The sequence below is a fragment of the Pinus tabuliformis genome, chromosome 2_1 (genome assembly GCF_031772625.1).
Source record: "Pinus tabuliformis cultivar Carrire ecotype Pingquan chromosome 2_1, CPIR1, whole genome shotgun sequence".
NCBI classification, from domain to species: Eukaryota; Viridiplantae; Streptophyta; class Pinopsida; order Pinales; family Pinaceae; genus Pinus; species Pinus tabuliformis.
The window spans coordinates 150,692,029-150,718,212 of NC_142299.1; the positions used below are offsets into that span (position 1 = coordinate 150,692,029).

Sequence of the window (26,184 nt, forward strand, 5' to 3'; positions counted from 1 at the left end):
CAACCCAGTGAAATAGTTGTCGATCCTGGTATACCAAGCACGGGGCGCTTGCTTCAGCCCATACAAAGCTCGCTTGAGCTGACACACATGTGACTCACGATCGAAGGTCTCAAATCACTCTAGCTACTCTATGTATACCTCTCCCTCAATCTCCCCATTGAGGAATGTTGTCTTCACATCCATCTGATGGATCTGCCAATCCATCTGTGCTGATAGTGCTATAATTGATCTAACTGATGAGTACCTTGCAACAGGAGCAAAGGTCTCATCATAGTCAATCCCCTCAACCTGTGAGAAACCACGGGCAACAAACCTTGCCTTGTGTTTCTCAATACTACCATCAGCTGCCTACTTTACCTTGTAAAGCCATCGAGAAGTAACCACTGACTTGTCCTCCGGTCTAGGGACAACATCCCACACACTGTTCTGCATGATATAATCATACTCCTCTACCATCGCATCCACCCAAACTGGCTATTGCACTGCCTCCTCAAAAGAAGAAGGCTCGGTCTCTACACACTCCCCAACCATGGCCATGTAACCAGTGTATCTACCCGGAGATCTCCTCTGTCTGTGTTGAGAGGATGGCTACCCCACATTCTCTCTCGCATCCTACATCAATCTGTCAGCTTCCCTTGAGCATTTCTGCCCATCTCTGGAAGACTCTCCAGTAGTGGTGATCTCCACTACTGCAATCTCTGCATGCAGCTGATTCGCATCATCAGGAGGATCCTCCTCCTTAGGAACTAATAGTTCCTCATCATCACCATGCAACTTGAGCTTCCTCTCAAGTGACACTTGCATGGCTCGCTGCTCATCGAACTTCAAATCCCTGCGCACTACGGTTCTCTGATTGGCAGCAGAAACACACGATAGTTGTGAGGTTTATTCGTGTATCCCACAAGTATCCCAACTTAGCTGTTGCGTCTAGCTTCCTTCGAGCATCTTTGGTCACATGACAGAAGACTGGTGATCCAAATATGCAGAAGTGACTCACAACTGGTCTCTTCAACGAAAAAGCCTCCATAGGTGTCTTCATCCCCAAAATACGATGAGGACTTCTGTTCTGAAGATATACTATTGTATTGCATGCCTCAACCCACAAATGAAGTGGTAGGCCTTGGTCATGCAACATCGATCGAGCTGCGCCCACAATAGATTTGTTCTTCCTTTCAGCCACCCCATTCTGTTGTGGGTTATGAGCTGTCATGAGTTCCCATTTAATTCCTTCTGAAGCACAGAAGTCCTTAAAATGCAGGGAAATATACTCTCCACCATTATCACTGTGCAAGGCCTTTACTTTCATCCCTGATTCTTTCTCTGCCAAAGCTTTGAACTCACAAAACTTCAAGAAGGTTTGATCCTTCTTTTGCATAAAGTAGATCCAACATCTATGAGAAAAATCATCAACAAAAATAACATAATACCTTTGCTTCGCGGTGGAGGCGGTAGAGAAGGGTCCACATACATTTGAATGAACTCGCTCCAGAACTGCTCCTGCTCTACCATCCCGATCATGAAAGGAAGATTTTGCATACTTACCCAAAGTACAACCTTTGCATGTGCTCGTTTGCTCCAGCTTGCACTTGGGTAATCCAGTAGAAATCTGCTGCATGATCTTCAAGGCCCCATGATGCAAGTGGCCCAGTATCCTATGCCATAACTCGCCAATATCTTGGCCATGCATCACTTTTGCTTTGGAACTCAAAGCAGCACAATCTTCTACCTGTAACTTATAGAGATTCTTAACTCGAATCCCTATCTGTTTGGTCTGTCCAGTGCCGATATGCCTTAGGAAAACCTTTCCCAAACTAAAGACTACATCATAGCCTTTATCCTCAAGCATAGCAATAGACACAAGATTCTTTTTCAGCCCTGGTACATACATAACATTAGAAAGAGAGAGGGGAGAGCCATGCTCCCTCTGAAACACAACCGTACCTGAACCTGAGACACGGTACTTTCCGTCATCGCCCATCTCGATCCGTATCTGGAGATCCTTCTCCTCCAAAGTGCTAAAAATAGTCTTGTCACCTAACATGTGGAAAGAAGCTCCACTGTCCAAGTACCAAACACATCCCATGCTGGATGAAACCATGCATACAATAAGTGAGAAATCCATCTCAAATTGTGAAGCTAATGCATCACCATCAGATTCCTGGGAGGAACCCTTCTTGGACTTCTTTGGGCAACTAGTAGCATAGTGACCCAACTCATGACAATGAAAGCATCTCACTTTCGACTTGTCAAAATTCTTCCCTCCTTGAGAAGACTTGGATCAGGATGACTTCCCTTTCCCCTTCTTAGCTTTAGATGCTATAGCCAAGTTCTCTTCCTCGTCATGCTTTGATGAAGAATCTCCATCTCTGGTGTTCCATCTGATCTCCTCCTACATCAAATCCAACCATAGTCGTTCCCAATTTGGAAATTTGTCCCTTCCATTAACCAAGTCCTGGTAACTATGCCAGCTCTTAGGAAGGCCAAGAAGTGCTAGACTCGCCATATCATCATCAGCGGTAGTGATCCCTACGCTTGCAAGCTCATCTTTGCAGTTGGTGAGCTTGTTCAAGAATGTAGTGATCGTATCGCCCTTCTCACACTTGATCTTTTGATGCTTGTCTTTCAGTGCCAGCTTCCTCTGATCACTGCTATTCTGATATAAATCTTTCAATGTTTTCCAAACGGAGTCTGAATGATGATTGACAGATGTTGTTGATGATAGTTGTTGATGACTATCATAGTCTTGTTGTAGATATTTTGTCTCTATGTCATGTATATCTTTTATCATCAAGGTCATGTAACGACCTATTTTGTTTCCCCACTATGCCTGGGATGGATGATGTAATGTTCTTGTTTTATCATGTGTAAACTTTTGGTGTATCCCCACTTGGTTGGGTGGATTGGTCAATATTGGTATATCCCCACTTGGTTGGGAGATGGATGTATGTATGAGTCTTTGGTGATAGGAAGGTCATTTATAGAGTCATGTTCTTTCTTGTAGAACATCTTTTTGCAGACCTTGCCTACAGTCAGGGGGAGCATGGACAGCACAGCAGAGCAGAAGATTTCAGCATGTACTCAGGGGGAGCATCACCCCTTGATGACAGAGTGGGAGAGTGACTTGGAATGACTTGGGGTTGCCATCAAGTCCAAAGGGGAAGATTGTTGGCATTATGACACAGGTGTTGTCCTTGACGGCAACTCACTCAGATGACAGATCACAGTTTAGGCTCTTAGAATAAAAGAAAAAGAGATATACACAGTTTCCACTTAACCAAGTCGTGTATACACGCAGGATCGCCGATCAAAAGTCGCATATGCATATGCACGCACTTTCATGCACGGAAAAGCGCGTACATGTGGGAAAACTTATTTTTAGTCCATGGTATTTGGTCCTTGGTATTTGGACCTATGGTTTTGGACCATGGTATCTCGTCCGAAGTGTTGAACCCAGGTATTTGGACCTAGGTATTGGTTCTAAGTGGTTTTGGACCATGGTATTGAGTAAGGCCTAAGACTATAAAAGGGGAAGGAGATCATTAGGCCAAGGCATTCAATCAAGGATTGAATATCTTATGAAGAGAAAGATCGAGAATACTGGTCATTGGGTTATGGTGCATAGATGGATCTGAACCAAGGAGGAACCTGAGCGCTAGAAGAAGGATAAGTTCTATTGATGGGTCAAGATCTTAAGGCTTGAATTGTAGTATCTTTGTGTGATTTTGATCTGTTATATTTGGCGCATGAATAAATCTATAAATTGATAATCTGGGTATAACTGATGTCTGAATAGTTGAAAAGAGTAAATTATCTTTTATAGATCTGTACGCAGGTTCGACACAGCAAAGGCGTGTATACACGCTGGTTCGGTAATTCAAAACAGCGTATACGCTAGTTTGCCTTAATACAAAAGCGTATGCACGCAGGTTCTTCATCTTGAAGTAGCGTACGTCTCATAAAATATGTTTTAGCTACTTCTGTTTATTGCTGCAGTATTCTGGGTTCAGGATTGGTGTCTAGTTACTGTTACTGTATTCTGGTTACAACATTCAGAGAAGTGATTGATTGATTCAGTTTTGGTTGGTGCAAAGGGGATTGGTTGATGCAGATATATTTGATGTTTGATTGATGTTACTTATGGATCCAGTCTGAAAATTTATGAAACGTGGTCCCTGGAAGAAAAGAGAAGGTTGTAGCCTTCTGTAGGTCAGCACCTACGTACTAGTACATCAGCTAGTACAAGAGCTAAGGGGGTTGTAGCTCCCTTCCAAGAGAAGCTGGAGAACGAGAGAAGGTTGTAGCCTTCTGCAGGTAGAAGCCTGCGTACTGGTATAAGACTGCACCAGTACAGAAATATTGTAAAAAGAAGTTTCTTATTAACAAGAAGATAGAGAAGCATTGCAGCAGGTGGTTTTCACCCACATTGGGTTTCCACCTTATATCTTGTGTTCATATGTGTGATGATCTGTTCTGTTTACTGCACCTGTTTACTGTCCTTATGGTTAATGAAGTTCTGATGCACTGATTAAAGATCAAATAGATTAATTAAATCTTAAGTTTACTGAATATACGCTAGTTGCTGTAGACACAGTTGCGTGTATACGCTGGTTTCCATATCTGAAGTAGCGTATATCTAAGTTTGAAAATGAAAAATTATTTGACTTGATAATACTGATTCACCCCCCCTCTCAATATTATTTCCAACAATGACCTCACTGGTCAAACTGCTATTTTTAGACATGCTATTTTTAGGAGTCCTATTTTTAGCACATTCTAAATTTAGCATTTCTTGTTGCACACTTTTCAACAGAGGCTAGCAGGGCCTGCGTTGGTGATGCAGAGGGCTAGAGAGCTAATGCAAAGAGGCAGAGGGCTGATGCAGGGGGTTCCAGAGCTATGCAGAGGCTAGCAGGGTTGGTGCAGAGCCTTGGACAAGCGCCAGATGGATTTTCGTGGGGCAAACTTCCTGAATATCTACTTCCGAAGAGAGGTATTATTGCCAAATAGAAATCACTATTGGATGAACCAGTTTGGCACCCTAATTGTACTCAAGAAATCTGCTTAATAATAAAACCCTCAGAACTGCTGCACCGGTTTTCCCAAGATGGGTTTTTCCGGGGACGATTGTCCAAAAATAACGTGTCCCTTGTGTGTTTGTCTATTATTTCAGTTGATGATATGTATATGAGTTGAGACTGTATTTGTGTTTATTTTCAGTATTTATATGGTTAAATAACTTGTTAAGGAATAAACAAGAGGTGAAATAAACCAGATAATGCAGTAGGAATTTCTAATGTGTTAGATTCAGAAATTTCAACATATTATGGTCAACCATCTTCTTGGAAGAATGTTTAGGAGCATGTTGGAGTGTAGAGTTAGCAACTAGGCAGAAAAAAAAGGGTAAAAGAGTTAAAGGGCAAGTTGGTTTTAGGCCAAGGCACTGTACCATTGATCATTGCATCACTCTTAGGCACCTCATCGAAAAGATTTGGGACTTCGAGAGCGAGGAGGCCTTTTGTTGCTTCGTTGACTTTAAAAAAGCTTTTGACACTATCCCTAGAGATAAGCTCTGGAGAAGAATGGAAGAGCTCGGAATACCAAGGGAGTATAGAGCAATTGTGCATAAACTTTACGAGAAAGTTAGTGCAAAAATCAGAACTAAGGAAGGCTTCTCTGATTGCTTTGGTAGTGACATAGGGTTTAAGCAGGGGTGCCCTCTTTCCCCCACGCTTTTCGGTTTATATATTGATAAGCTGGAAGAATGGATGAACAAAGATAGTGGAGAGGGTGTTCAATTAGCAGGATATGTGGTGAAGTTGCTTTTGTATGCAGACGATCTTATTCTAATTGCAAAATCGGCTCATGGTTTGAAAGAGCATTTGAAGGCATTAGAGCTCTTCTATCAAGAGGTGGGGATGCAAGTAAACACTAGCAAAACTAAAGTCATGATCTTCTCTTTGAAGTGAAGAAAACAAGAAGTTAGCTTTATTTTTGAGGGAAAATCCTTGGAGATAGTGGAAGAGTACAAGTACCTAGGAATTGTTTTTCACAACAGGCTCAGTTGGGAGACATGCAGAACTGAAAGGATTCAAGGGGGATGGAGAGCTTCCTACCTTCTTCAGAATAGATGCAGGAAAGCATAATTATGGGACTGGAAAACCAAGAAAACTCTTTTTGGATTGTTAGTTACCCCAGTTGTCCTCTATGGGTGTGAAGTTTGGGGGAGAAGCATGTTAGACAACAAATGGAGACATGTAGAAAGAATTCAAAAACACTTAATCACTAGCAATCTTAAAGTCAAATCAACTATCCCATATGAGATATTGCTAGCAGAGACCGGTTTGTTTCCTATGGAAGCTTTAGCAATCATTCGTTTGTTAATGTATTTAAAAAAGGTAGATGGCATGGTTGAGCATCGGTGGCCCAAGTTGATTGTGGTAGAAGAGTTAAAGCGTAGGAGGAAAACTTGGTGGAAGCAGAATGACAAGTGGATGGGAAAATGGGGAATCAATTGGCGAGATTTTCCTAATTCCAAAGTGGAAATCAATAAGTGGGTACTTGAAAAATTCAGGACTACCACCTAGGAAAAACACGTTGGCCATAAAAAAATGATATATGTCAATAATTTCAACCCTACATGGTCACATAATGAAAATACCTATTTGAGTGCCACAATCAAGGGAAAGGCTAAGATTTTAATAGCATAGCTAAGGATCGGATCCCATCATCTTAGATGCGAAACAGGTAGATGGGTAGTTCCCAAGGAAGAGTGGGAAGAAAGGACTTGTGTCTTCTGTGAGGAGGGAGCGGTTGAAACCGAATGGCACTTCATCATGGAGTGTCCTGCCTATAAGGACATTCACAGTCAGTTTGAAAGTGACTTGAAAGTGGACAATCTATGTGAGCTATTTATGGAAGGAAAGCATCACAAAACGGAAAACATTTTGATTATGATCCATGCCAAGAGGGTTGTTATTGTATGGTGTTTTTTTATTGGATATCTGGGTCGCTTAGACCGTTTGGTCTCGTGGACGTCATTAAAAATCCTCCAATTCAATTCAATTCAATTCAATCAATGAGATCACCTACTCTCAAGTGTGTTCACTGTGTATCTTTTCCCTTAGCCTAATCTTCTTTTTATAAATTTGAGTTATTCACTCAAATCCACAACCCTAATCTCCAAAGTGATTGACGGTTGAGATTAGATCTTAACTTCACTTGAGATCAATAGTTGAAATTTATCTAATTCACTAATGTAAATAACATTTGCATCTCATCAGCCCCAAGGGATAGCTTAATTGGTCGAGTTCTCGTTGCTAAGTACCTTGCCAATTGGGAGGTCACAGGGTCAAATCTCCTCAACACCCTTGGGGATAGGCCTGACCAGATAAATCGGTGGGTAGATCCCTTCTGGTGGATTTGCTCGGATTATTACCCGTGGATGTAGCAGCCACTTAGTGACCGTGAACCACAATTGAAAAAAAAAAACATTTGCATCTCATTAGATTAATCACTTTTTCTTATAAAAAGAAATCACTTTAATAATTAGAGTAATTACTAAGGTTAAAAGGGCTTCTAGATGACTTTCGCACATCTAGACACTTGAACCAACAACTGTATGCAAATTCGAGGAAAAGGCTATATGTGAATAAGATGGCAAAGAGCCAAGACTACTACATCAAATACTTCACTCGAGTGCTCACCATCCTTTCTGAGAACAATCCTGTCACCAACACTTGAAGAAAGATCCACTAGTAATGCTCTCTTAGAAACAAACTACAAACAAAAAACAAGTGTTGACAAGCGTTTCACTAATTTTGGCCATCATGAGAGAAGCAAGCGACTAGGAAACTAAAATGCAAAGAAATGCAAGCAACTAAAATGCAGAGAAATGCAGGCGCCGAAAATGCAAAGAAATACATGTCGAACATTTCATTAGGGGGAGCATGGTTAGATGTACATTTCAACAGGCTAAGTGTTTCAACAAGTCGAGGAGATTGAAAAGGCATGGGCAGGTTTGCCACTTGGTAGGGGTGGCAGAGGGAATGTTTTGGATGGCAGGGAAAGATTTTGAGGACTGCGACAACGACACACTGATGGGCAAAGGCACTTGAACTTGGAACCTGTAGAGATGTGGCTCTGATACCATGTCAAGCCAAGGAATCACATATTGGACTACCAATCTAAGTTTTATTAATTTGTACATAATATCTATACATCAAAGTGGTGACCTTTGGGATTCCAATTCCATGGTCTGTTCAAATCAATGTTGCATGAAGCGGGGATGAAATGGGGACATTTTTTGGAAGCGGCGACATGGAAGTGTAATTTCCCAAAAATCTAGGAAGCTTCTACTATATATATATATATATATATATATATATATATATATATATATATATATATATATATATATATATCTTTCTATTTTTTATTTTTTGCATTTATATTATAAAAAACATCCAAAATACCAAATTAATTGTAAAAGACATGAAAACATGCATATTTGTACATAAATCAAGATAGATATGGCATCCATTGTACATCAATGACTAATTATTCCAGCATCAACCATCTAAAATCTATATTCCTCTTCTCTTGTCTAGTCTTTGCCTCTACTTCAATTCTATAAGGATATTAGTCAACATTACCTCATTTTTATCAAACAACTTAATCCAAGCCTTATAATACAGTAGAGAAAGCTTAACATGCGTGATCAATGATTTTGACTTGAGTGAAGGGTACATAATTGCTAAGGCCATGACAAAGGAGTTCAACAATCAATAACACCAACACTGGGGTACATATAGGGCTTGGTGCTCTTGATTAAATGTCAATCGCATGCCCTCATACATGATATAATCCAATGAAACACCACAATCCCATTGATCCTGAAAAGTGTTAAGTCTGCTAAATTTTGAATGGGATATGAAATTATATTTTCTCTATATGAAGTCTGATGAGGTTGGAACCACTCTCAAACATCTTGAGTCATTTCATGGTAATGTTAAAAATTTAAGTAAAATGATGGAAATGAAAGATGAAGGAGAATGTCACTTTTACTTTAAGAATTTAACATTACCATTAAGGAGTATCTAGGAAGCATCTAGAGAGCATCAAGGGGCACCTTGGGAGTATTCGGAAAGTGTAGTTCTTCAAATAACAGTTTGAAATTTCCAAAGATTAAAATTAAAAAGGCCTGTGGAACCGTTTGAACCGTCCACCTTCTCTCGGATCCGCTTGTGATCCGCAGTGGATACACACCCGAACCTCCATAGAACTACACCCGATCCTTTCTGAATCCGCGGATCAGGCAGTAGGAACCGCGGATTGGGCTCCCACGGGTTCCAATTTTCCAAGAATCGCCAAAAAAAGGCGGAACCGCGGATCTGATTTTCGGATTTGCGGTTCCGCCGAAGGATCGGTGGTGGATCTGTATAGGACGTAGTTATACCTCCAGATCCTTACGAGGGGACCGTTCCTGCAACACTGGTTCAAATTACCTTATTTTATTTATTTGCATATTTAAATGTTTCGCCCAATCACTAAGGATTAGGTGTCTAATAGTTATGAATAAAAAAATTCCAAAGGGAGATAATTAAATATATAGGATGCATATATCATCAATCACCTTCTAATTACTTGAACCCTTGACCTTCCCTAGTGGACTTAGTTCCTATACCACAAGAACAATGACATGTGTCACATTTTTTATATTATTACTATTTTGACAATACATATAAAGTACACAAAATTATAGACATTTACAAATCTGAACAATAGAACTATGACATCTAATAAATATAAGAGACATATTGTCTCCATTGGATCCTTGGCAACATCTCTCTTCCTTGTCTAAAGATGATAGTTTAAGCTCTCGTTTAAAATGAATACTATTGACCCTCTTCCAGCCAATCAACTAAGTTTACTAGAGCCAAATTTTCTTTAGTTTCTTTTGTACTTTAATCTTTAAATTTTTAAGATGTTTTACTCAAATGAAAATAAAGTCCCAATAAATCATCAATATCTTTGGATTTCAAAGTCGACTTATAAAATAATGGGGTGAATCACTTCTCTCTAAATCAAAAAAGTAGTATCAAGCAAAAAAGGTCCAATAATCATGTACCTCACCTTCTCTCATTTCCATTTCACTGAATATTTGATTGCAAAATATGGCATATTCAATTGGCAAAAGAAGCAAGCAAACAAAAATTTTCCTTCTACATAGTATGTAAACGATCACAATGGAAATCAGGAGTTAACACACACTTTCTATGACCTAAACAAAAGCTTTGTATTTCATGCGCCCCTCCAAGAGGATTTTTAGGAAATATACTGACCTGTCAACAAATAAATATTCCGCATTAGTGATCTTTATGCTGAATACGTTCATATTTTTCTCAAGAATAAACAAGCAAAAGTGTAATATTCATTCCAAAGAATTAAGTATTTCTTACACGAATCTTGAAGTCCCGATCCGCAGTTGCAATTAATCTCCCACACGGAGAGATCTCCTGTAAATGTATAACATCAAATTTAAGTAGATTTTCAAAATAACAGCACAATGATCTTTTTCCCAAAAACAAGAAAAGTAGTACTCTAACTTAGATAAAATACTTAAGTTTCACAAGAGATTCTCCATTCCATAACAAGTCCATCAAATTAGAATGTGCATTATAGCCATAAGCCAATACAAATTATTATTCAAATGAAAGTTTGTATCAATATTCAACATAGAAATAAGATAAGAAATAATTTATGAATGTCCACCAGTGCCCAAAGTTAGTCAATGGCACTAGAGAATGCAACAAGCAACAATAGTGATGTGAGAATGTCAAGGACTCAAGGCCACTCCTAAGCAATAAAAAAAATTACATTTAAAAGCAATGAGCAAAAAAGGATAAAGTTATAAACCCATATGAGAACGGTAAGATTACTACTTCAGTATACAAAAGGAAAAGAATAAAAGAGGAAGGTCATCACATTGCACTAGTGTTAGATGTAGGGGTGGAGTTATTTCCATCAATTAATCACCATGAAGGTACTTGATCTGTAAACCTCCAAGGATATTGTTCGGCCTAAGAATCAACACCTTTTTGACAGTCTACTACTTTAGTGTTATCATTATACCTCGTAGAAGCCTTCATAACTAACCGATTTTTGCATCATCTTGTCACATTTTGTATAAACATGGCCATCTGAGCTACAGAGGCATAAAGAGGTAATAGGTCCAATATTTCTATGGTTCTATACATTTTTCTTTATAAAATTGAGCTAATGTGTAAAAAGTGCAGAAACTGACAATTTCCACAGCTCCTGTGACAATCTGTAGCAGAATCAATGGTGACCATCGTTCCTGAAGCAATGAAGCCAACTTAAGCATATGAACAGGTGGCAAAAAGTTCTAATATGGTATTCTACCTATTTGGCACAACAAAGAGGCCATTGTAAGACTACGATGGCTTGGTCAAACCTCCAGTCAACCTATCGTGTGGCCTGAAGAACAGAGTCAGAGTGCATTAGGACTGCTACCTAGCGGCGGAATCAATACGATGGCTTGGTCAAACCTCCAGTCAACCTATCGTGTGGCCTGAAGAACAGAGTCAGAGTGCATTAGGACTGCTACCTAGCGGCGGAATCAATTTCAAGTGAGCGAGTTATATTCTTCATATCCAGAAAGCTAAGGAATATCATGAGGTTGATTATGTGTACATACATGTCTTCATGTGGATGCACTGAGTCATCAACAATCCATAGAAATTAAATTGCAAGCTCTAATTGGACACCTAATCATCGTCCATCTTTTCTTATTTGTAGCAGCATCATTCTGTGTTAGTTACTTTTGAAAAACATTATAAATTAACTCGCTAACAAGTGAGAGAGATAGAGATAATATAGACTTCTAAACAGTTATGTACACGGTCATTTCCAGTTTAATAACAGACATGGATCTTGTTGCTGCCATTGAGTATTGATGAGTAATTTGTGACAGTCGTAATAAAGTTCTTCATGTTTTCTTAATCTCGTGCAATCACTAGGAAGGACCCCTTGTGGCGTGTAAGACTCCTGTAGCATAACATTTTCATTCTTGCTCCATTTTACTCTGTTCTGATATATCAAATTACTCTATTATGTTCCAGCTTGTCTCACAGCTTTAATCATTGGTTGAAAATATAAAGAAAAATACTAAAGATTTATTTTAACCAAAATTCACGTCTGAGCATTTGAAAGTAGGTCTCGTAGTCGCATTTACATTCTTTGCAGTTACATTTAACAGAATAGGAATCATAAAGCAATTTTGAAACAGAGTTCATACACTTCTTGCAGATCAGATCTTCGCTTTCATAAAATAGTTTTTTCCATTATCTCTCTTAGAAATTTTCATATTCTTAGATTACATTTTGATAGTTGCTTTAGATCAGTTTTGAATGTTTGTCATAGGATAGAATTCCTTGTTTCTAGTAGGTAAAATTTCAATGCTTTTGGTAAATAGGATTTTCATGCTTTCCTACGAGTAATTTCCTAGGAGTAAAGTCCTTACTTCCATAGCTTGAATGCCAATGCTTTCTTAGAATTAGTTCTCTGCCTTCGTAATTTAGATTTCCTTGCTTTCATAAAATAGGTTCTCAAAGCTTTCAATGCTTTCATAGATTAAATGCTTTCAATGCTTTCTATAATAAGCTTCCTGCTTTTATAATTCAGATTTATATGCTTTCCTAGCAGTAGAATTTCATGCTTTCATAGATGTGTGTGCTTTTTTTTTTTTTGTATGATTTCAAATGCTTTGTTAGAATCAGATACTATCGCATTCCTAGATCAGAATTCCCATTGCTTTTCATAGACTAGTATTTCATTTCATGTTATTTCATATGCTTTCATAGAATAGGTTTTATCTGCTTTCATAGACTAATATCTCATTTCTTGTCATTCATAGAACAGAACTTTTCTTCCAGTACTATTACCTGCTAATTTGTACATAGCAAGGAACTAGACCCCATCTGCCCGATGGACATGGCATTTAGACAAATTTTCAAAAGATCAAAAGTCACTAAAAAGGCCAATATGAACAAAGTTTACACTAGTCAGTTTACACCCACAAACTGACTATTTGGACAGCCCACTAGAAAGCAAATTGTTCTCTGATTATTTTGCAAAAAAGACCCCCAAATGTGCTCCACGAACAAGCTCAATATGGCAGCTAACTCGTCCAGCATTCATGGGAGAAAAACTCAGCCCTTCTTTACCAGCTCTCAACTCCCACGAACAGAGATATATCTTGCCACTGAACTCGCCCAAAAATATTGATATTCATCCCCAAATGAAAAGACTAAGAATGGATGTCAACTCATCCTACTAGTGAAGGTATTCTCAGCCCCTTTCAGCTGATAAAACTCAGTCCCCAAAAAATGTTAGTCTCAGCCCTTCACATGTGGCTTAGTCTCGACAACACAAGTATGAACTCAGCCCTCCTTTACTAGGTAAACTCTACCTTCTGAACAGTGTAGAAATTTTGAAGGTCTGTAGCCAACCCCGGTTTCGGTGGTTTTTATGTACCATGATTTAATCACCACAGCCCACATATGCTGATATATAAACATGAGAACAAGTTTGAGCTGAAACACTAACAAGCTACCTCTACTTTTAACTTTTCACTTTCAATTGATAAAGAAATAAGACAAGCATGCACAGAATTTGAGACACTTGGATTTTTGGTCAAACACTGACCCTAGAAAAACCCACAAGGGGAAGACCAGTCTTAAGGAGGATTTTATTTGCTAATCTCAGAGAAATTTTTACACAGCAATTAATACACTTCAAGTACTTATCTCTCCCTTGAATTTTGCCCTCAACCTTCCAGAAAAATGTGCAACTGTCCTTTAAACCTGTACCTCTGTCAGGACCTCTACGATGTGCTTTCGGTCAGACCTCTGCCTTGGGATTTGTGCTCAGATAGTCACTAGGAAAACTGAGTTCTGCTCCCTAGAAAGTCGTGCCAATACTCAGCAATAAATGCCCCACAAAACATGCTGTCAGATAGACTAAATCTGGCAGCAATCTTTCAGCAATAGATTTCAAGCTTCAGACCAACAGTGTCTCCTTGAAATGTGACCTGTTTCCCCTCCTTGAAACTCGCATTGGATATCTCCCTAAAGTGTGGTCCTGTAGCACTCACCTAAGCTGGAGTGATGGCTAGATGACTGAGTCTTGGGTCTGTCCTAGTGCCTAGAGTCGATGTATATTACCATACTAGGATATGTCTAAAGCATCGCGAAATTTGATTAAGCTTTTATTGGATTTTTTAATTTATTAAAAATTCCCGCAGGACAGGATTTTTAATTAAATTGTTCAAAAAATTGTAAATAAGTGGTCCTAGGAAATGTCCATGGCATGTGAGTACTCGAAATTCATCTTCAAAGCCCCAGAATTATCCTAAAACCCTCTTTCAGGATCAAAAAGTGACTTCTAATCCCTCAAAACCCACTTTTTCTATGTAACATAAAGTGGTGAAAAATTAAAGAAATTAAATAAGCGGTGAAAAAAGTAAATATTTCCACTGGTCAAAAAGAGTGGAAATGAGGTGGAAAATGAAAGTCAAGTCAAAGATTAGTGGAGTGGCAGTTTGAAGATGATTGGGCATCCACCTAAGGCCCACAAGGCAAAGTGCCAAATGAACCAAGCCAAAAAGGCACCACGTTGATGTTTTGGATGCTCAGGAATTGCTGAAGATATAATATAATTTGATATGGTTTAAAGAATAAAGTCCAAATTAAAGAGGAGTGTGAGGTAGACCCCACCTCACTCTTCTTTGCTCCACGTATATTCATATGCATGAAGAGACCACGCGGCAGCAGCCAAAGGCTCCATGCAACAGCGAAATATTTCCTTGAGGCTCATGGATTTGGTGGACAGGTCAGAGATAAATTGTAAATAAGTGGTCCTAGGAAATTTCCATGGCATGTGAGTACTCAAAACTCGTCCTCAAAGCCCCGGCATTATCCTAGAACCCTCTTTGGGGATCAAAAAGTGACTTCTAAGTTCTAACCAGTGAAACATGAATCTCCAATCACTCGCGATCAAACTCTGCTCTTCCCTCAAACGATCCGATTCAACTCTGGGCGAGTCAAACTCGCATTGACCGAGTTTGACTCATGGTCAACATGATTTTGACTTGCAACTCACTGATTAATTGTGATTTAAGCGACTGAGGCAATTTTCAGCCCTCAACTCAGCGAGCAAGGGTTTTAACTTTTAGGGTTCCCGCATTTTTCGTTGCATGGTTTAGTTAGGTTAAAAATTAAACGTCGGTCCATAACTCTCTTCTCACTGCTCAGGCCCGCAACTCATACATTGAGAAGGTAATAGAGGCATGGTTTCAGTTTCAGTTTACGCTGTGTAATAGAGTCGTAGTGTAATAGAGGTGTAGTGTGCAATGTGCTCCAGTGTTAGCTTCAGCATGTGCTCTGTCAGATATTTCAGTACCAAACCATTATCATATCATTTCAGCAGCAATCAAGAGATTTTATTTACTGCTTTTTAATTGATTAGTATGCAGTATTTTATAAACTTTTAGAAGCAAATGCTTCTGGTTCTATGTAGTCATTGGTTAGGAGTCAAGACTCAGTGCTTTGGATTATGTTTGGACTCATAACATATATGAGATACTTATTCATTCATGATATTTTGGACATCTATTGATATTATGCATTGTTTGGACATGACTTTATTGAATATCAATGAAAAATGATTTTTTTAATTCAATATGTGTATATCTTTATTTATTGAATTCACCGATTTTTTCTTGATTTTTTCCCGATCCGATTAAAACTCTTCGCTCTTTTGCCTCGCCGATTTATTGCAGATTCTGAGTTTGGTAACATTGGTTCTAACCCCTCAAAACCCATTTTTCCTATGTAACATAAAGTGGTGAAGAAGTAAAGAAATTAAATAAGTGGTGAAAAAAATAAATATTTCGACAAGTCAAAAAGAATGGAAATGAGGTGGAAAATGAAAGTCAAGTCAAAGATTAGCGGATTGGCAGTTTGAAGATGATTAGGCATCCACCAAATGCCCACAAGTCAAAGTGCCAAATGAGCCAAGTCAAAGAGTCACCAAGTTGAAGTTTTGGATGCTCAAGTATTGCTGAAGATATAATTTAATTTGATATGGTTTAAAGAATAAAGTTCAAATTAAAGAGAAGTGAGTGGGAGGTAGACCCCACCTCACTCCCTCTTCTTTGCTCCATGTATATTCATATGCATGAAGAGACCACGCAGTAGCAGCCAAAGGCTCCATGAAGATGAGAAATATTTTCTTGAGGCTCATGGATTTGGTGGACAAGTTAGAGATAAATGTTTCCAGATTTTGTTGGAGTTAACTCCCAACTCTCCCATTACTTCAGCGTATCTCCACTCCAGTTTAGCTAACAGATTTAATACCTACTATTGATTTGGGGTGGCATTGGATGTGCTCTAGCCATGAAAATTGGTGGAGAAGCTAAAGCACATAAGATCTCCAAGACCCAGAAATGGTTTTGGAAAATTCCATCCGGATGAGGAGTTATTAAAATAATTAATATTTTTAATGAGTTCCTAAGTCTAAACTTAGGAAAATAAAAATATTAATGGGTATTAATAAGGATAAGGATGAGAAGCTTCTAAGAGACGAGGATCAAGTCTATTTTAATCTTATCCATTGATTAGGGACTTAATCTCAGCCGTTGATTCATCAACATGAAAAGTATAAGAGGAGGCTTGAGGGTCAGTTGGAGATACAACAAGAGAGACCAGTCAATTGGATTTCTAGAGCGGGGTTTGCTGAGCAATTCGAACTAGTGGTCTAGATTGCAACAAGGGGCAGCGAGTACATAGCAGAGAGGCAAGGATAGTGACTGAGGACCAGCGCAGAGATCAGAGAGGCAGACGCAGAGCCAGTTGGATTGCGCAGTGAATGGAGGGCCTGCGTGGGTGACGCAGAGAGGCAGAGTGCTGACGCAAAGGGTCTAGGAGCTATGCAGAGGCTAGCTGGGCTGACACTGAGCCTAGGAGAAGCACCGAAGGATTTTCATGGTATTACTGTTGTGTGGCTATCTCTGCTGGGTAAGCCGGTGTGGCACCCTAGTTGTACTCAAGAAAGTTGATTAATAAAACCCTCCTCTGCTGCACCGGCGTTCCCGCATTGGGTTTTTTTTGGGGACAATTGCCCAAAAATAATTGTGTTGATGTGTTTGATTCTTGTGCATATATTTGTTTCTATATAATGGTGTGATATCTGCAGTAGAATTTATTTTAATATTTACTGAAGGGATTTCGTAAATAACTTATTGGAAAATAAGTAGGTAAAATAAATCAGTTGCTGCAGTAAAAGAATTTCTGTTTAGAAATTGTCACACCTACGCAAGCCCAGGAAAAGGATATGCAAAGGCTCAGCTTGGACAGCAACACACAGCATCTAGTAACAGCTGTTGATACTCTTGCTTGGTGGCTGACATATCTTGGAGTTCAGGCACGTTTTGAGGGAGTGTGTCTCCCCTTTACTTCGTTCACTCTTTACACTTGGCTGCCACAGCTCATATGCACCAGCTAGCAGAGGATACACTGGCCAGCAAGAAAAGTCGCACAGCCAGTCGTATGCCACCTAGAGCAGTTCAATCCACTTGGAGATTATTCTCATGCAGATGGAAAATTCAACCCTCATTGGGATTGCCACCATCTTGCCACTTGTTTCATCCTTTTTCATTGGGATTTTCTCCCTAATCTCTATATATGTAACCCAGAGCTCTCATTTGTCTATGGTTGGAAGCTCTGGGCTAGTGTTACTCTACTGAAATTTTGTACTATCATTGTTGGTAATAAACGTTTTTGGAGGTTCATATAATCTTGTCCATGGATGTTCTCTTTGAGGCTTGAGGTATAATTCTTTTATTGTATCATTGTGCTTCAGTCTACATTTATTGCTTGCAATTGTTTAATACCATTTGTTGGAGGATACTATTGTCTAATGGATAGGTAGTTACAAATTCCTTTGTGATTATCTTTGATTAGTAAGTACTCTTGATAGGTTAGATCTTGATTGTTCTTGGTTGAACAACAAGATCTTCCTCATCATTGTATGAGCTAATCCTTGGTACTAATATCTACTTTCAAGTGTGTAGCATTCTCATTTGATACAGATTGTAGAAGCTTGAAGTTGGGGAATTTCTTGGTTGAAACAACCAACTTCAAGAGCAAAGTTTCAAAGACTCTTGTGCAAGCATTGTGAGATTTTCCAAGATCATTTAAAGGAGAAACCAAAAGGGGTTTTTCAAAACTGATTATTGCTTCTTTCCATCTCTCTACAAAAATTCATTTCTTATCTATTTCCTTGTGCTCACATTGACTAAATCTAGCAAGAAGGCCAATTTTTGGGACAGCAGTCCCTTTTGTCCAAGAAATAGCCCATGCCAGAGGGTTTTCTTGGGCAAAATAGTTTAGCTATAGTGCATTTGACTTAGTCTTTCATTGTATCAAATTTGTCCAGCACATGTCCAAGTTTTGTAGTGATTTCTAAGCTTTACTTAGTCATCTTCTAACTTGTTTATTTGTTGTCATATAGGGCAGCTTCGAGGAATCCTTGAGTTGGAGTACTTGGAAGCATATTGGAGAAGAGAAAGAGGATCTAAAGCGCTACCTTGATGAGACCAACTGAGACACTAATCTCCAAGATTCAAACCAATTAAGCTTCTTCCTTCATTTAGCTTTCCTTACTAAGAAATCTCACAAATTCTTGTGAGGAACATTGTATCATTTTAACTAGTTTTTCCTTTCAAGAAATACAAGCCTCTTCTAAAGAGGACTCGATTATAGTCACTAATTTTCATAAAATTAGTCAGTTTTTATTGTATTCACCAAGAGTACTTCTTGTAATTTGGGAAAAGAGTATTTTTCTTTTAAAAGGGTTGGTGCAAGCTCTTCCCAAATCAACATTAGTCCATCATTTCATAAGAGGGCATCCAAGCTAACAAAAAAATTGTTTTCCTTTGGGAGCTTGGGGATTTTCCCTTTGGCGTCCAACTCCTCTCTTTTGAGGAAAGGTTTCTCCTTGTATGGTTGCTTTGATTTTGCTTATTTCTATTTCCTTGAAGTTAGACCTATAGTCTAATGCTTTAGTTTAGTTTGCTAATTTTTCATGCTAGTTTCCATTTTCATGCTTACATGTTCCAACTCATATGATCTCATGCACAATATTTCATTTCACTTCATGCTAATAGCCATCTTATGCTAACTGGTTTATTTACATTCCATTTCTTTTCATGTTAATGCTTCATTTCAAACACTTGCTCTTATTTTGATTAGCTAGCTAACAAATCCATCTCATGCTCTTTATCTCATTTCATTTTAAGTTTAATTTGTCATTTTAGTTTTGAGCATTTTTAATTGTAAAACTCACCTCCAACAGAAGTTGGTTGTATTAGACGATACGGACCCTCCACCCTTATCAACTCTTCACTCTGAGACCAGGGCCCAGGCAAGGGTGAGGTCTAAGGACTGGAGTCTATTGAAACTTGCTCTAGACTATAATTAATTAAAATAAAACAGGAACACTTCATCAGACTTTTACATGTCTTGCAATTGTGTACTTGAATAGTTTACTTGATTTTATTTGTGCAAGTGGTTTACTACATTGAGTTATCATACTTCCATTTGAGTAAATTTACATTTTCAAGTGCGTTTACTTTTCAAGTCCCATTTGCTTTCCAAGTACTTTGATCATTTCAAGCACTTTACTTTCAACCAATTGTCATTCACTTTGAGCATTTTATTTTCATACATTTACTCTTTCAAGTATTATTTCCTGCTTTTAAGATCATCTTGCTTGGCACTGGTCCTTATTTGTTACATCTCTTGCAAGTGTTTCATGATTCATCCATTTGAGTATTCTTGTTTCATCTCTTCCTTATGGATGGTTATAATTGTTGAAAGTTGTAACTAGGTTCAATGTCCATAATTGTCATTGCCATTATGTATTTATATATTCTATGTAAAAGCAAAAAAGAAGAAAAAGAAAAAAAAAATTCAAGCATGGGTTTCATGCTCAAGTCAAATTATTATTTTAGACAAACATGTTCTTCATGCTTCTAGGATTTCTTGAGTCAAAGATTCAAAGTCCTATTTGGACCTATTGTAAAGAAAAAGGAAAAAGAATTTTTCTAATTGTAATTTGGGTCAAAACTACCTCTAGATGCCCAAGTCGGCCTTGCCCCAAAGAACATGTCTATTTGAACCCCTCCAGACAAGTATAGATAGAAGGAAGTTGGAGCTCATTTTGGACACACAATTCACTTGATCTGATCTAAAATTTTGCAGAAGGAAGGAAGGTCGAAGTCTGAAGTGGAAGAAGGGTTTCTATTGAAGTCAAATGTGTGGAATTTCTGCCTTATCACATCTCTTGTTGAAGATTTGTTGTTGGTCTTTTGTTGTTGATGAATTTATTGTGCAGAAGAAGGGTTTGACTTGACATATAGAAAATTGGAGTTTGTCTATGGTCATGGGTATTGGTTATCTCACTTTCATCTAATTCTATAAGAAGAAAAAAAATTGGGTTTTCCCCTTGGAGGGGTTTTGCCTTGGCTTGGAGCTTATATCTTGTGTTATATGTTTTATTGTGATATTCATGTTTATGCTTTTGGTAATTGTTTGATGAAAAGATCATAATAAAGATTAAAAAGAAGTCAACAAAATTCACAAACAGTTCTCAAAGAAAGAGAAATCATCCTAAATCATAAGCCTCCTAATTTCTCAACATGTAATTAAAGCTAAGGTCCGAAGGACGCTGAGGATCACCCCTTTGTGGCATATTTCAATGGCTCTCATTAAATTTTAGAGGCTTTTGTGATGAGTGTGGCAAATTTTCATATCATTTGTGGCTCACTTTAGAACCCGAGGCTCGTTTTGTCTCTCTATTATCTATAATTCACAATGATGGGGACTCACATTCTATGGCATTCACACTATTAATCTTTGTGATTTACACAATGACTCAATTTGTTTTCACAATGATCTCACTATTTCTCAGAGGTCTCGTTCTTCATCTCTGAAATAACGTGATCTCTGTAGGAATTTACAGGGTAAGTTCCTCGGAGAGAACACCAAAGGACACCACTCACAAACATAGCACATATCAATACACCAATATTGTTGATGTGGTTAAAACCCTCAAAGAGGGAAACAGTCCACGGCCTGAGCCAACGCGACCACTTCAGGCAATTTATTAATAAAAGACTGAAAATTTACATAAGCTTCTCTCATGAACAGTTAACCTACAAATGACCCTCCATGCTCTTTAAATAGAGATCATGGACCAATCGGGTGTTAAGCCACAGATCAAGTGTCGGTAATACCGAGGAGAGAATGAACCATCGGATCACTTCATGTCTAGAACATAACATGTCCGTCGGAAAGTAAGTTACAAAAGTACATAGTAAAGAAACACACTTTACCTAAATCTACACTAGACCAAGTTATACTTAACTATTTCCTGTGTGTCGGAATATCCTAACATCCCCCCTTAAGAACAATTTGGGATAGGATTGAAGGATGTACAAATATGACACAATAGGAGAAGGAAGGAGGCACTAGAGCCTATCCCCCCTTAGTGACAACTTCTTGAACTCCAACCATAAATCGAAGTTTAGTAAACTTTGCCTCAGTGAGAGCCTTTGTAAAGATGTCTGCAACTTGATCATCTGTTGAACAATATTGCACTTCAAGAACATGGCCATGAATGAGCTTTCTGATGAATTGCATGTGCAGTTCAATGTGTTCGCTGCGCTAATGTTGGACCGGATCTTTGCATAGTTGAATGGCACTTTGATTATCACACCAAAGTGTAGTTGGAGGCTGCTGTTGAAAGCCAAACTCTGACAGGATTTGACGAAGCCACAGGACCTCCTTACTAGCTTCTATGGCACCACGATATTTTGCTTTTGCTGAAGAAAGAGAAATGGCACTTTGTTTCTTGCAAGACCATGTAATAGGTCCTGAACCAAGAGTGAACACATAACCTGCAGTAGACTTCTGATCATCAGGGTCACCATCCCAATCGGAATCAGTGAAACCAACCAATAGAGGAGATGCTTTTGCACTGTAATGAATCGCAAACTGAATTGTACCTTGAACATAACAAAGTATTCTTTTAGCTGCTTTCCAATGAATTTCATGTGGGTTTTGCATAAACCGAGCAATAAGGCCAATAGCAAAGGAAAGGTCAGGATGAGTATGGTTCAGATACAAAATTTTTCCTACAAGTTGACGGTATAAAGTAGCATCAACTTCAGGGGAGGTACAAGTGACTGAAATTTTGGCTTCAGACTGAAAGTGAGAAGGGGTTGGCTTACAGTCTTCCATGTGAAAATGGCATAGAAGATCACAGGCATACTTGGACAGGGAAAGGGAAATACCTTCCTTGGATTGCAAGACTTGAAGACCAAGAAAATAATGCAAGTGTCCTAAGTCTGTCATTTCAAACTTCCTTTTAAGGCTGGACTTCACATGGTTTATAAGGTTGGGATCACTACCAGTAAGGATAATATCATCAACATAAAGAACAAGAATGATAAGAGACTTTCCCACTTTCTTGGTGTAGACAGTATTGTCAGAATGACACCTAGAAAAGCCAGTTTCTAAAAGAAAGCTATCCATTTTGGAATACCAAGCTCGAGGGGCTTGCTTGAGACCATAAAGGGATTTCTTAAGCTGACATACAAGGCTAGAGTCTGTTTGTATAAAGCTAGTACATTGTTCCATATAGATTTCTTCATGCAAGTCTCCATACAAGAAGGCAAATTTAACATCCATCTGATGGACTTCCCATTTGAAAGAGGCAACAAGGGAAAGAACAAGGCGGATAGAGTTCATTTTGGCAATAGGGGAAAAGGTTTCAGTATAGTCAATGCCTTCAACTTGTGAAAAACCCTTAGCAACAAGACGAGCTTTATGTTTATCAACTTTTCCATCTAGGTCATACTTGGTTCTGTAAACCCATTTGCATCTAACAAGTTTTCGTCCCTTTGGAAGAGGAACAAGATCCCATGTATCATGTATAATGAACGATATTCTTCATTCATAACTGCGTCCCAATCTAGATGGCCTGAAGCTTTTGCAAAGGTGTTAGGATCATAATTCGCTGAAGCTTGAGCCAATAAAGAAGAGGCTCTATCGAACTGAGAACGTGTGCGACGTTTATCTGTAGGATCACCGACAAGAGCACCTGCTGCATCTCGAGTAGCACGGACCCATTTTGGAAGCTGAGGAGTTGAAGGAGGATCCTAAGAAGGTGAGGGAGGATTGTCATCCTCATTGTCATCATCTGAAGAAGAAATATTTTCAGAAGTAGAAGGGATAAAGAGAGGTGGCACATCCGCTGCACTAGGCTCGTAGGCCGATATATTTTCAACAAACTTTACATCTCTTCTAATGATAACATTTTTGGACTTAAGTGGAATAAGTCTATATCCTTTGACATCTTCAAAATATCCAACAAAAATACATTTTTCACTCTTAGGTTCTAAGGCTTTATGTTTCTCATCTGGAATATGGGCCCATGCTTCACTTCCAAAAACACGAAAGTGACTAACATCTGGTTTAATTGAGCTCCATGCTTCTTCTGGAGTGATGTTCTTTAAAACCTTAGCAGGAGTGTGATTTACCATGTAATTTGCACAGTTAATTGCTTCTGCCCAAAAACTAAGACTATGTCCTTTAGATTGAAGCATACAATTAGCCATTTCCTTTAAGGTGTGATTCTTCCTTTCAGCTACACCATTTTGTTGTGGAGTATATGGAACAGTATGTTGCATTTGAATTCCATTCTCAGTGCAAAATTTGATGAATTTGTTGTTAACATATTTTCCCCCATTATGAGATATTAGCTTAAGAATTTGATGTCCAGATTGTTTTTCAACAAAGGCCTTAAAGGCCAAGAACATGTTAAATACTTCACTCTTGAGTTTTAAGAAGTATACCCAAGTGCGTCTGGAGAAATCATCAATGAAAGTTAAGAAATACTTGTAGCCAGAGAATGAAACAACTGGAAGTGGACCACATAAATCACTATGCACAAGCTGTAAAGGGGTTAAGGCATGCCAAGAGGCACGTTTTCAAAACTATCCCGGTGATGTTTTCCGAGTACACATCCGAAACAAACACCATCTTTGCAAGATACCATTGGAAGACCTGTCACCATATCTTCTTTACATAGATTCTGAAGGGAGCGATAGTTTAAGTGACCAAATCGCTCATGCCAAAGTTTGCTCACTTCATTGTTATGAGCAACAAATATCGAGGGAAGATTTGTTGACCCAAAGTTGTTAAACTTATACAACCTTGTAAAATCTTCAGCAATGCCAGTAGCTAAAATCTGTTTAGGATCTCTTAGGTCCTTAATTACAACATCATGAGGTGAAAATTCAACGATTTTACCTTCACCTGAATGAGTTATCTAATATACAGATAGCAGGCTGCAGAATAAGGTTGGAACACATAATACATCATTAAATTGACCATTGTCTATATGAACAGTTCCAGTCCCTTCAACACTAAGAGATCTATCATCACCAACATATATATTTTTGGTGTTACAATCAATTAAAGAAGAAAACATGGCTTTATTTTTGGCCATGTGATAAGAAGCTCCAGAATCAATGAACCACTCACGAGAATGAGAAGAAAGAGATACATTTAGTGCATAGCCGGACCGAGATGCTTAACAACCACATGCAGAAAGTGCTATTCCTGAAGATGAAGTTGAAGTTGAAGAGTGCTCCAAATGGATGTTATGCTTCTTCATTGCTGCTTCCAAGGCTTCCATCTTCTTAAAGAGTTTGGATTCTAAGTGGCCATCTCGATTACAAAAGTTGCAATGTCTATCAGTCTTCTTCGCTTTGTTTTTATTTGCCTTATCATTTTGTTGAAATGATTTTTCATTTTAAGACTGAAATTACTTAAGACCCTTGTTTGGTTTAGGACCATTCTTTTTAGGATATGACTTCTTAGGATTCTTTGAATTTGGTTGTTGCTAAGTGGCTAAGACTTTCTTAGAAGAGTTTACAAGATTAAGAAGGCCAAGATGTAGGAGTTTTTCTTGTTCTCTTATTAAATAATCACAAAAGGCATCAAAAGAAGGGGACTTGTAGTCTTGTCCTTGAGAAATGAAGGCTTTTCTTGTAGAATGGAAGGTGGAAACAAACACAGAGTAGGTTGGTTCCAACTTAGTAAGAATGGAATAGATAAGGTTACCATCTTCTTTCTTAACCTTAACACCTTCCAAGAGAAGTCTAAGGGTCTTGAACTTGGACAAAAAATCTTCAATGGAAGAAAAATTATTGGGGTCCAATTTAAGCAACTCATTTTCAAGTTGATGGGCTCTAAGTTCATTTTTCATTCCAAAAAATTTAGTGATCTGTTTCATTGCTTCATTAGGAGTATCAAGTTCTGCAATATGGAATCTAAGGTCTGGAGAAATTGACATTCCTATCAACCCACGTGCTTGATCTTGCCTATTTTCCCATTTGGCTGCCTTATCTTCATCTTTTGGTTTGGTTTCTTGGCCTGAGGCTATTCTATAAAGACCTTTACTTCTAAATAAATCCACAACGTAGGACCACCATTGGAAGTAGTTGGTGCTGTCAAGAATAACTTGGCATGGATTTTCCATTTTAATAGAAACTAAAGCTATAGATGTTGAAACTAAGTGTTCCAATGGAAAGATCTCGAAAAATTAGGCTGATTAAAAAAAAAAACGGCTTCCGGATGAAGAAGTTATGGCTTTTTGAAGAAAAGTTGTTGAAGATGCCGACGAAGTGCGGGAATGTGCGGAAATGAATGATAATGTTATATTTAAAAAAATCTGCTCCCTTTCCAAACTTAATCTAATTAGCTCAACAAAAAGAAAGACTTGAACTCAAAACCTCTACTCTCATAAAGTAGCTTTGGACCAAGTGAGATAGATTAAAAGGTTAGTAATTTTTGGAAAAGAGAAAGGGGGGATTTTTTTTTTTTATTCATTGAAGCTTTGGGGTGCATGCTTACTTGAGAAAGCTCTTCTTTTTGCCTACAAACAAAAAAAAAACAAAACCCAACACGGACATACAAAAAAGAACAAACCTTACGGCTTGAAGTTAGCTTAAGCCGGAAACTAACTATTTTCCTC

At 38.4% G+C, this 26,184-nt stretch overlaps 1 pseudogene; it reads right to left on the minus strand.

Annotated features, from left to right (window-relative positions):
* Window positions 1-26,184, minus strand: part of LOC149199188 (uncharacterized) — a 262,651-nt pseudogene that overhangs the window by 136,647 nt on the left and 99,820 nt on the right.